At 52.3% G+C, this 10,044-nt stretch overlaps 1 protein-coding gene and 1 long non-coding RNA gene across 2 annotated transcripts in view; one reads left to right on the top strand and one right to left on the bottom strand.

Annotated features, from left to right (window-relative positions):
- The first annotated feature begins 5,009 nt into the window (after positions 1 to 5,009).
- The window catches only part of EGFL7 (EGF like domain multiple 7), a 23,172-nt gene continuing 18,137 nt past the window's right edge, over positions 5,010 to 10,044 (top strand). Inside the window, exons 1-2 of the mRNA XM_019540923.1 lie at positions 5,010 to 5,230; positions 9,580 to 9,649. The gene's annotated coding sequence lies outside the window, so the exon portion shown is untranslated. The remainder of the gene's footprint in view (positions 5,231 to 9,579; positions 9,650 to 10,044) is intronic.
- Positions 7,674 to 10,044, bottom strand: part of LOC109314011 — a 19,550-nt gene continuing 17,179 nt past the window's right edge. The window contains exon 3 of the long non-coding RNA XR_002102198.1: positions 7,674 to 7,684. This is a non-coding gene — a long non-coding RNA (uncharacterized LOC109314011). The remainder of the gene's footprint in view (positions 7,685 to 10,044) is intronic.

Raw genomic sequence — 10,044 nt, 5'->3', positions numbered from 1 at the left:
TGCTAATGAACCGTGAGCCAGACCTGTTGCTGGGACAAAGTGGCATAGCTCTTCTGAGTGCAAAGCAGCGGCTGATTTCCGCTAACCAAGACCAGCGCCCCATGCAAATGCAGGCCGCATGCTATTTCCTAGAAGCACAGCAAGGTCAGGCTGTATGAAACGTGTGGCAGGAGGGAAACCTTGTAGAGTGAAGCTGCATGGAGGGGAATGATGCTACGGCCATCAGCTTTTGGCTGCTCTCTGCATGGGATTTTTATTACACGATGATCAGTAATTAAGATGTGGCACTTTGGTATGGAATAATGTTCTCCCTGAAATGCATTCAGCTTGCTGATTAAATCAAGAGCAAATGGACTATCGCAGCAGAGTCAGGCTGGTGACCAACTGATTCTCAGCCAAAGGCTACTAAAGACAGTAAGAGCTGAACAGGCAGAATTTAGCTTCTCTGGGACAGATGAGACTGGCAGTTGTTGGGGAAGGAAGGGGCAATACACACTTAAGAGCAAACATCTCCTGCAGTGGGTTGATAATAGGATTTAGCTACTAGTGTTACTCCAATGCACCAAGAGCCATCAGCTGAAAATGCTCATAAGCGCAGAGTGGCACTGAGCACAACCAGAGGAGAAAAGTCACCCACTTTGAAAGGAGGGTTTTTGTATCCTGATACATCCCCTCCATTTATCTGTCTGTCTGCATGTGGTTTTACAGCATATGATGAAATGAGCTTCAGCTCACAAAAGCTTGTACTACATTGATCTATCTATCTATCTATCTGTCTATCTATCATAGATATTAGTGATGGGGTCTAGAGCAGCGGTTCCCAAATTCTGACAGATCACTCACCACCAATTTAAAACAACACAGTTCAGGGTTATGGGAACAGGTGGACAAAAAGCATGGTAGATTTGTACCTTACAGACTAACCAAAGAGGAGTTTGTGTGTATACAGGTATATCTATTTCTATTTCTATTTCTATACACACACACACACACACACACACACACACACACAAGGTTTTGCGAGCTATGCCGTATACTGAGATATATAGATACACACACACACACACACACACACACACACACATACTCCTACTTTGGTTAGTCTATAAGGTACAAATCTACCTTGCCCTTTGCCCCGTAGCCCTTCACTCTGGCAGGTTTTTCTCTAGAGCCCGTCACTAATGTCTGACCACTGGGCTGCTATGCTGGACTTTGGAGAGTGTCGCTCTGAGGCTCAGGGGTGCACGGGACAGCATCAGCATTGCTCTGCCAGGTGGTTTTGGGGGCCCATTGCTCCAAGAGGGTGAGGAGAAGGTGGAGGGCTGGGACTGGCCTTCCCTCATCACCATCCTGTGCTGGGTGCAGGAACAACCAGGCTGACCACCCCTAAGGGAAGCAGGGGGCTGCACAGACCCTCTCCAACCTCTGCCCCTCTGCTCAGGGCAGCTGAATAGTGCAGTCTGGCCACAGCATTTTCAGTCTGTCTTTCTCAGGTGCTGGGAAACTCAGCTCATTTGATTCATTTCCCTTCCCTTTCTTCTACTTCCATCATTTCCCCAGAGCACCCTGACCGGAGAGCAGGGCGTCATCTCAGTCAGTGACCCCCGTGCTACCCCTTCTTGTATATGCAGCATGTCTCCCCTCCAAACCAAGGAGTATCCACTTGCAACCAGTACCACCCCGCCCCAACATGCGCTGGCAGAGGGATTGCTAGATTTAATGCAATACATGCACCAGCGCATGCACAATAAAGGTTTTCAGCATTTTAAAAGTCTCCAGGTGAGCTGGGCGGCAAGCTCATGTTGAAAGCAGTGCAACTGAAGCACTGCACTCAGGATCTTTTGGAAACCCTTCTGAATCATTAGGTGGAGGAATACCTTTGAAAATCAGCCCCTGGTTGCCAACCACATGGCACGGGGCTTCACACAAACCCTCAAGCATGCAGCGAGTGCACCCACAGACAGACACACACCTGACAGCAGGACTGGGCATGCTGCGGTTTCCCGAAGGCCTGACCTTCGCAAGGGGACACCGAATGTCTCTGAGATGGAGCGTCATTATTTCCCAGTATATCCCAGTGCCATGGTCCCTTGTGACCATGCTTGGCCATGCTGGCTAATAGCAAAGCTACATGGCGGTAAACAGGAAATGTTTTCCACGCATGGCAGTTTTCACTCTGGCAGGCTCAAGGGAGGAGGTCCAATGAAGAAGTCTGCATCGGCCTCAATGAGATCTGGTGCGGTTGCGTGGGTGGCTCATCAGCTCTCAGCAAAGGAGTGAGATTTATTCCTACAAATAGGCAAAGCCCATGGGAGAGGAGGGATTAGGGCTGGGGCGGTCAGTGGAGATGATCCGTTTGCATCTGGATTAGACCTTTCCAGAGTCCTGGAGGTTGCGGCTTTTTGAGATGAGCTAAGTCAATGCTGCTGTGAGCACCCAGCGCCCCTCAGGACTGAGCCCATGACTCTGCATGCTATAGGGAAAGGTGTCAAAACTCCCCCCAGGCCCTAAGCCTCTGGGCCAAGGGGGTGGCTCAGTCCTTTTGTGCCATGCAGCCCCTTTCTGAGTTTAAAGCATGAGCCCAGCAGCATCCCCCAGGCGGTGGGCACCCACAGCGCTGTACGCGCGCGCACACCCCAAGGGACCGCATTACCTGGTCTGTTCGGTGCAGTGCGCGCCCCCACGTACACACCCTACCTCTCGCAGGGGCTGCCATAGAGGGGGCGGATCAGAGCAGAGGGCAAAGCAGGCCCTGTGGGACCCGCACAGGCTGTGAAGTCGTACTGGTGAGGGACTGGAAAACCACGGGAAGCAGTGGAAGCCACTGTGTGCAATGCACTGTACAACCATGAAACCTTAATGGGATATCACAGTGACAGGCAACAAATGCATGAGTCCTGCAATAATGGAGATGATGGTAACCTATGCACAACTTGAAACCAACTATTTCCAAAAAGAAATCCAATCACAATGATATTGGGGGGAGGACTTCAGCAATGGAAAGACTCCTATCCAGGAAAACAAATTCATAAATACAGAGAGTTGCAATGGAGCACTGCCCTGAGTCAGGGTCACAGTCACGTCCCATAGAAGTTGAGGTTGAGATCGTGCTGGACTGCTTTGCTAAACAGGGATGTAATTATGCTAAAGCATTTTGCTATATCGGGACTGTAAAACCCTACACTTTGGGCTTCTAAATTGCTCCTGCTTTGAGGACCTGCTCATCTGATGAAGGGATGGGTCGAGCAGGGATCTTTTTAAGCAAATGCCAATGCTTAGCGTTTTACTGACTCGGGGTGCAGGTATCAGTAAGGCCTTGCTCTTAACAGCAGCATGGCATCCATGGAGTCAGGGGTTGTGTTTTCAGAGTATTTGCTTTCCGAGGGACTGGGAAAAGGAGCAACAGCTCCACAGGCGTGACAAGGCCGATTGTGCCTTTTCTCACTTGAACTTCAGATTGGCATTGTGAATTCGTTTCCTCCTGTGGACACCTCCACAGAGTTTTACCTTGAAATACTGGTGAAGACGTCAGCGGTGGCAGGGGAGGGGAAACACCATCTCCATTCAGCTTGTCCCACGCGCTCAAATACTAAAGGTTCCCACATTTTCTTCTTTTACTGCTCAGTGGGTTTAGTGCCGATGCAGCATGCCAGGTTGCCATCCTCCAAAACTAGGGTGGGAAGGACTGTCTGGTGGACAGGGCACAGGCCTGGCACCCGGATGGTGAGAATTGGAGTCCTATTTGGTGTGATGTAGAACTAGCCGCTCACTTCCCCAGCTCCAAAATGAGGAGAGGGCCTCCTTATCTCCCAGGGGATGCTGAGAGGATAAAAAAGACCCACTGATGATCATGACGTGGAGCTGCAGATAGCAATGCCAATCCAGACACAAGGTTGGCAGCGTCAGAGCCCCAAGCTTCACCATTTGAGGATGGGGATGTACCTTCGAGGAGGGGGATCCTAGAGCCCATCACCACTAGCAATCACAATGAAGCTACCAGGCGGGGGTTATGCATGGATGGGAACTCGACCACGACTCATTTTGGTTAGGCTACCAGAGGTGAAGCGGTTTTGGTCGTTGCAGCCGTGTGACGAGCTGATGCAGGTGGAGCTGACACGAAAGGCCCGTTCTCCACCGGCTCACCTGGCCTTGGTGCTGGGGTGGGTTTTCTTAAGCCCAAGACCGCTGGAAAGCCTGCGCTTTAAATATCTTCAGCAAATTAAAACGCAGGTGCCACGCCGTCCAAGAGAAAAGCATGCTGCATTCCTAGTTTTTGACACCTCCAGAAATAGCCACGTTTGTCCTAAATCTGGGCAGACAGCACCAGGGCTGCGTGTTGAGGTTGGGGGCCAAGGCAGGGCTGGGCCCGCTCCGCATGCAAGGGGCTGCCCAGTTTTCTGCTCACTGCCTCTGACACCACATCGCAAGCGCCCGTGTTTTTTGCTGTGCGGACGGGGCGTTGGGTCTGCTAAAGCGTGCTTAATATAGAGCTGGAGGGGAGGCCAAGGTAAACAGGCTTATTGCTAAAAACTACAGCATGTGACTGACCCTGGAAAGCTTCCCCTCGTCCCTCCGCCTCGTGACCCCTGAGGAGGCCGCGACGGTGGGCAGCTATGGCAGCCGCATTCCCCTCTCTCTGGTCTGTCCGTCCGCACCCCTCAAATGCCACGCGACCTGGGGACTGGTACAGCCTGGCTGCTTTAGGGATGCTGGAGGCAGTCCAGGAGGGCTGCTAGGCCTGACAGCCGGGGCACACGTGGGTACGTGGGCACAGGTTTCCATGAGGACACCGTTTCATGCCATGCCGCAGTGGGTGGGCAGCCCGGGGGGGGCTACCGGTGCTGTCTCATTCGCAGCCCCTCTCCCCCTCTCGGGGCCGCTGCAAGCCAGTTGCAGTGTTTGTTCTGCTAACAGAGCTCGTTATCAGTGAGCAACACACACAGGAAGTCCTGTCTGGGATTGTCCATCCCAATCCTGATTTATACAGGAAAAAAGGCATAAAAAGCCACCCTTCCACCTCCTGCCTGCGTGCAGAGCCAGTGACCAGCCGTGCCGGGGAGGCACCACCGCAGAGCCGCGGCTGCCTACCGGGGGCGAGGGGCCTGGGCCATGAAGCAGCACCAGAGGAGGCAGCGGCCGAGGTTGTGGAGAGTTGTTTGGAGCCGGAGAAAGCGGTGCGTTTTCCCTGGCTGCTGTGAAGGGGTGCCTGGAAGAGAGCAAGGTGCTGCAGGTACTGTATGAGCCATAACTATCATGGGGATAATGGCCGTGGGCTGGAGGGAGCTGGCCAGGGGCTTGGGGAGCCAGTGGTTGGGTTTCAGGAGATGTTAACCGGTGCCCGGTTGGGCTGGAGCCATTCGTGCCAAGCCAGCTTGTGATGCCTTTATTCAGTCCTTTGTGATGCCGAATCCCGGGGTTCAAAGGGGCCATGCCTAAGCAAAGGCAAGAGAAGAAACTAAGCCCCTTGATACAGTAAGCTAACACATTACTGCTAGGACCAACAGGCTGTGACAGCAAATTGGGGGTTTCTTTCCGAAGAAGCGCAGTGCGCTCGTGCACGCCGCACGCAGCAATGCAGGAGTAAGTCGGGAGGACTCGCAGAGGTGTCGGGACGCTTCGGGGCACAATTTGCCCCTGCAGAGATGCTGAATGCTGCTATAGAGCGGTCTCGTTCCACCCCAGAGGAGGCTGCATTTCACTGCACCCATAGCTAGGTACTGACAGTGCAATGTGGGATGGGGCCACTTCTGTGCTTTGAGGACAGGCAGTTGTCCTTTATCTGCAGGGTGCTTCGTGGGTGGCTTTGGAAACAGAAGCAATGGAAGTATAGCACAGGTATTAGTGACTACTCTCTGCTCCCGTGTTTTTCCCTCGAGTGAAACACAAGTACACATATTTCTCAGTGGGGTGCAGCGGTGCTAGTCGCACTATTTCTCTAAGCAAAGGACAAACAATGAGGAAGTGCAGGTGATAAGAGTATCTGACTGCTGATGGGCAAGCTCCTGACATTGTCCTTGTCAGCCCAAGGGAAGTGGTACGGATCAGAGACACACAAACTGCAGCTGGACTCAGAGCCCCATCACTAAACCCAGATCTACCGTCCATACGAGTGGAAGCGGGGTAAGACAAGGCGGATTGTGCCAATGATGCAAGCTTACCCCGGGGTCCAATTTAGCACCCTGACACTCAACTGATAACGAAGAGAAATTAGATGTCAGAAGCTTGCTCCTTTCCAACCTTGCTCCTTTTTCTGCTACTGTTTAGTTGGTCTAATAAAAGGTATCGCCTCTACCCCCAGAGGTTTGTCTGCCTATGCTTTTAGACCAATGTGGTAAAACCAATATCCCTGCTGCTTTCAACGTATCTCTCCACTGAAAGTCTTGCTCAGGGGCAGCAGATTTACAAACTCTAGCAAATTGTCTAAGCCAAATGAGGGGAAATCTCAGGTAAGGGGGGCTGTTGGCGGGGCTGCGGCAGGAGTTAGACAAGCGGCACAGAAAAGGAGCAGGGACTCAGAAGCTGAAGGCAGAGGAAACAAGTAGGATAATGCACCATTGCGCTGAGATCTCTCTGCCCCCATCTCCTCCTACATGCTTGTGGGCCATAGGATAAAATCCTTTATTCCTAGCTTGTCTGCTTCTCGGAGGGCAACTGCAGAAACAAATCTCCCCGTTGGTCCATTTAACGCTTGCTTCTGTGCAAGCAAATCTAAACTAGGAACTGCCTTTTGGCATTGGAGGGTCATCAGGATGAAATGATGTGTTTTAAACTGGAAGTAGCCGTCAGCTAGTAGAGGGCAGATCTCTCCCCATTAATAGTATTTCCAGTGGTCTCTTTTGGAAGTAGTTGTCGGTCGATAGAGGACTGATTTAGGGACTGGTTTGATCCATGCACTCAACTCTCATTGATCCCTACTGTGAGCTGAGGGCAGTGCATGTTTCCTCTGAGGAGTAATGTAAGCTGGAGTTAATTTTGTTGCTGACTAACTCCAATTTTACACTGTTGAAATCAATGGACTTACTCCAGAGTCACTCATGGGTGAGAGGAAAAATCAGAGCTATGCTTTTATTAGCTGTGATTTTTGACACTGTAACCACTGCAGTGTCCTTTAAATGCAATCCCAAATGTAACAGAAACCTGGCTAAATTGCAGTAGGCATTTGCATTGTTCATGCATTTGTTTTACCCTGGGGACCAGTATTGAGCCAGGAGACCAATTCTGATGGCTGCGCCCTGTGTTCATCGCACGTGCACTCGGGCACCCCGGTTATCCGAGCGGTTTTGCGAGAGCAGCGAAACCAGGATTTGGACAACAGTAATCAGATACCGCCGGGGATGGGATGGAGCATAATAGGGTGGCGGGAGGTCTTTCTTCTTGGAAAGCTCTGTGGCATAGGGCTTGCTTGGAAATGTCCTTCCTTGTGAAGTTTAAAAGGCCCTTTTTAAAAGTCTTTCCAGCGTGCCGGCTGGCAGAGCTTCCCTTAAACAAAACACCAGGCCTGATTGCTTTTTAAGAGCATCTCTCAGCATCGCTGGTACCTTAGAGCATTTGCTGTCGGAGCTGCATGCAAAATGCCTGCTGGGATCCCAGGGAGAGCGCAGGACGCAGCAACTAATGGGGCAGCCTTGCTAGATGCGGAAAATCCTACAAACGGGTGATGGGTTCTGCCTTTAGGATGTGTCTCCTCCTATTTGCCTCCCTCCCCTTTGCTTCTTATTGCAGCACCTCGGCCTCAGTCCAGGGAAGTATGTAAGAAAGTGCTCAAGTGCACGTCTTTCCCCGCACCGGGGCTTCAGCACCTTCCTGAGTTGGCAGAATCGGGGCCTGGGTGTGGACTCTCCCATTGTGTCTCCTCTCATTGTTCACAAACTAAGCCACCGGTTTTCATCCAGAGCCTCCCCCTTCTGCAGATCAAGAGCCAAACCCTCCATCAGGGCCCCACGGCAGCCTTTGCTGCATACCCCACACTCCCTCCCATGTCACGGGGGAACTGGTTGGGCAAGGGGGCTGCGTGAGCACACCTTTAGGCCTCACTTGGTGGGATCTGGGGGTTGTTTCCTGCCCCCGGGAGCTGGGGGCAGAGGTTGTGTGTGGAGCTGGCTGTGAGATCCTGCAGTGCAAGACACGGGGCATGTGCGCTGGGGCTGGGGCTGGAGACTCGTGTCTTTAAAATTGAACCCTAGCTTTTCATTGTAGTCCTGATGGCATAAAGCACAGGGAGCATCTAATCAGCTGCATTTTAGCTTGTGGGAGAAGTAGCACCCCCATTACAAGGCTGATGCACTGGCAGGTGGATTAAACAGGGCAAAAATAAGAAGGGATTATGCAGAAGCAGTTTCTGCTTGGCCGGGAGGCAGGTGTTAATATGAGAAGTCCGTCTTCCAGGTTGGAAGGTGTGCATGGGGACAAGCCGTACCGAATATCAGTTCAGGGCTGGTATCAAACTCAGACTTACAGTCAAAAGCTCAGGAAAGTCTTTCCAGAAACCCTATCGTAGCAGCGAGGACAGGTGGTGTTAACCGCAAAACCCAGCTGAAATGGGGGGTGTTGTACTCATTTTCGCCCTCTGGCCCAGATAGCATAAATATTTCTCGTCCTGGGTCTTGAAGAGTTTCACCCCAATGCAGGATTAAACGAGCATTTGTTGATGGATCCTCAAGGAGAAGGCTTGTACCGAAATAAGGATTTGACCCAGCAAAAGAAGCTGAAAAGCAAGCATTGTGGCAGTCCACATTATTGCCATGCTAGAAATAGCTTGCAGTGCCCTTAAGGAAGAGTTAAGCAATCAGGTAGATACTTGGGGGAACCTAAACGGTAAACCGGGGTGCATTTGTTACTGTCATATTGTTAGGTGTGAAGCCGAAAGCTGAGTGCCCTCCATGCCTTTAAGTCTGAATGAATCTACCCTAGTTTCCACATAGGAATTTCAGCCAGATTTTTATACTGCACTCGCACAACTAAAGGATGAGTCTGGTAAAGTGAGAGCCGAGCATCCGTTGCCTTCAGGCCTGAAGGATGCAGAAGTCAATTGAACAGGGCTCAAAAGTTTGCCAGTCCAATGTTTCTCCCTCATTATATGGGCTGTATGATGATGGGGGGCTAGCACAGTGATGAGAGCACAGGGAGCCTCGCTCTGATCCCAGCCCCTCCTGGGGTCTCGGATGCAGCCCATACCCACCCTGGTCTCCATTTCACCCAAAGCATTCGCAGCCCCAGAGCTTGCACTGAGCAGCGGGGTTTGTCCACGAAGTTTATGTTACGCGCGAGATGCATATGCGAGTGACATGGCTTGGGGACCGGGGATGCTCTGGAGATGGGGTCCCGCACTGCCGAAGGAGGAGTCATACGGATAGCACCGGGCTGGGATTCCTCAGAGCGCCCCAAGGAATTTGTTGTCCAAAAGCTGCTGAAATTCAGCAGGAACCAGGTGCCAAATTTCCTAAGGCCCCTCTGAAAATGCCGGCCTTACCTATGGTTGGGCTCTGCTGACCTCAGTGGAGCTGGTCCCGAAGCCGAACGCAGCCGCTCCTGCTGGAGGAGTGCAGCAGCGCGTAACCACGGCTTTATTTGTTCCCACAGCAAGAAACCCAGGTGCCACTTAAAGGAAGCGTCCCCTGCTTGCAACAGATGACTGATCCCAACAGATCCGGTGAGTGTCCCGGGACTCAGCAGCCCCTGGGTCTTTGCGATGGGCAAACGGACAAGAATTTGGCTTGGCCGCGGGCTGCAAACAGTATTTGGAAGCTAGTTCTGTACCAGGCCGCAGTCACAGCCCTGCACGCTGCACAATAAGATCATTAGCGGCCCTTCGGGGCTCTGGGAACGGGCTGTATTTTGAGTTTATGAGATGAAATGTCTTGACCGTTTCCTAAGGGGCCGGCCGGGCCGAGACCCGGGCACGAAATAATTCCCACGTCACGCCCGCGGAAAGCGAAGGGGAGCCCCGTTTTCTGCGGCAGACAATAACGCTTCTGGCCATTGTTGTGTGGGCCCCGCGACTGCCAGCCGCCCCACCCCGCGGGCGGGTTCCCCCCGGCTCCCGCG

The sequence above is a fragment of the Crocodylus porosus genome, unplaced genomic scaffold, assembly GCF_001723895.1.
Source record: "Crocodylus porosus isolate Cpor-Errol unplaced genomic scaffold, CroPor_comp1, whole genome shotgun sequence".
NCBI lineage: Eukaryota > Metazoa > Chordata > Crocodylia > Crocodylidae > Crocodylus > Crocodylus porosus.
This window is presented reverse-complemented; position numbering and strand designations above follow the sequence as displayed.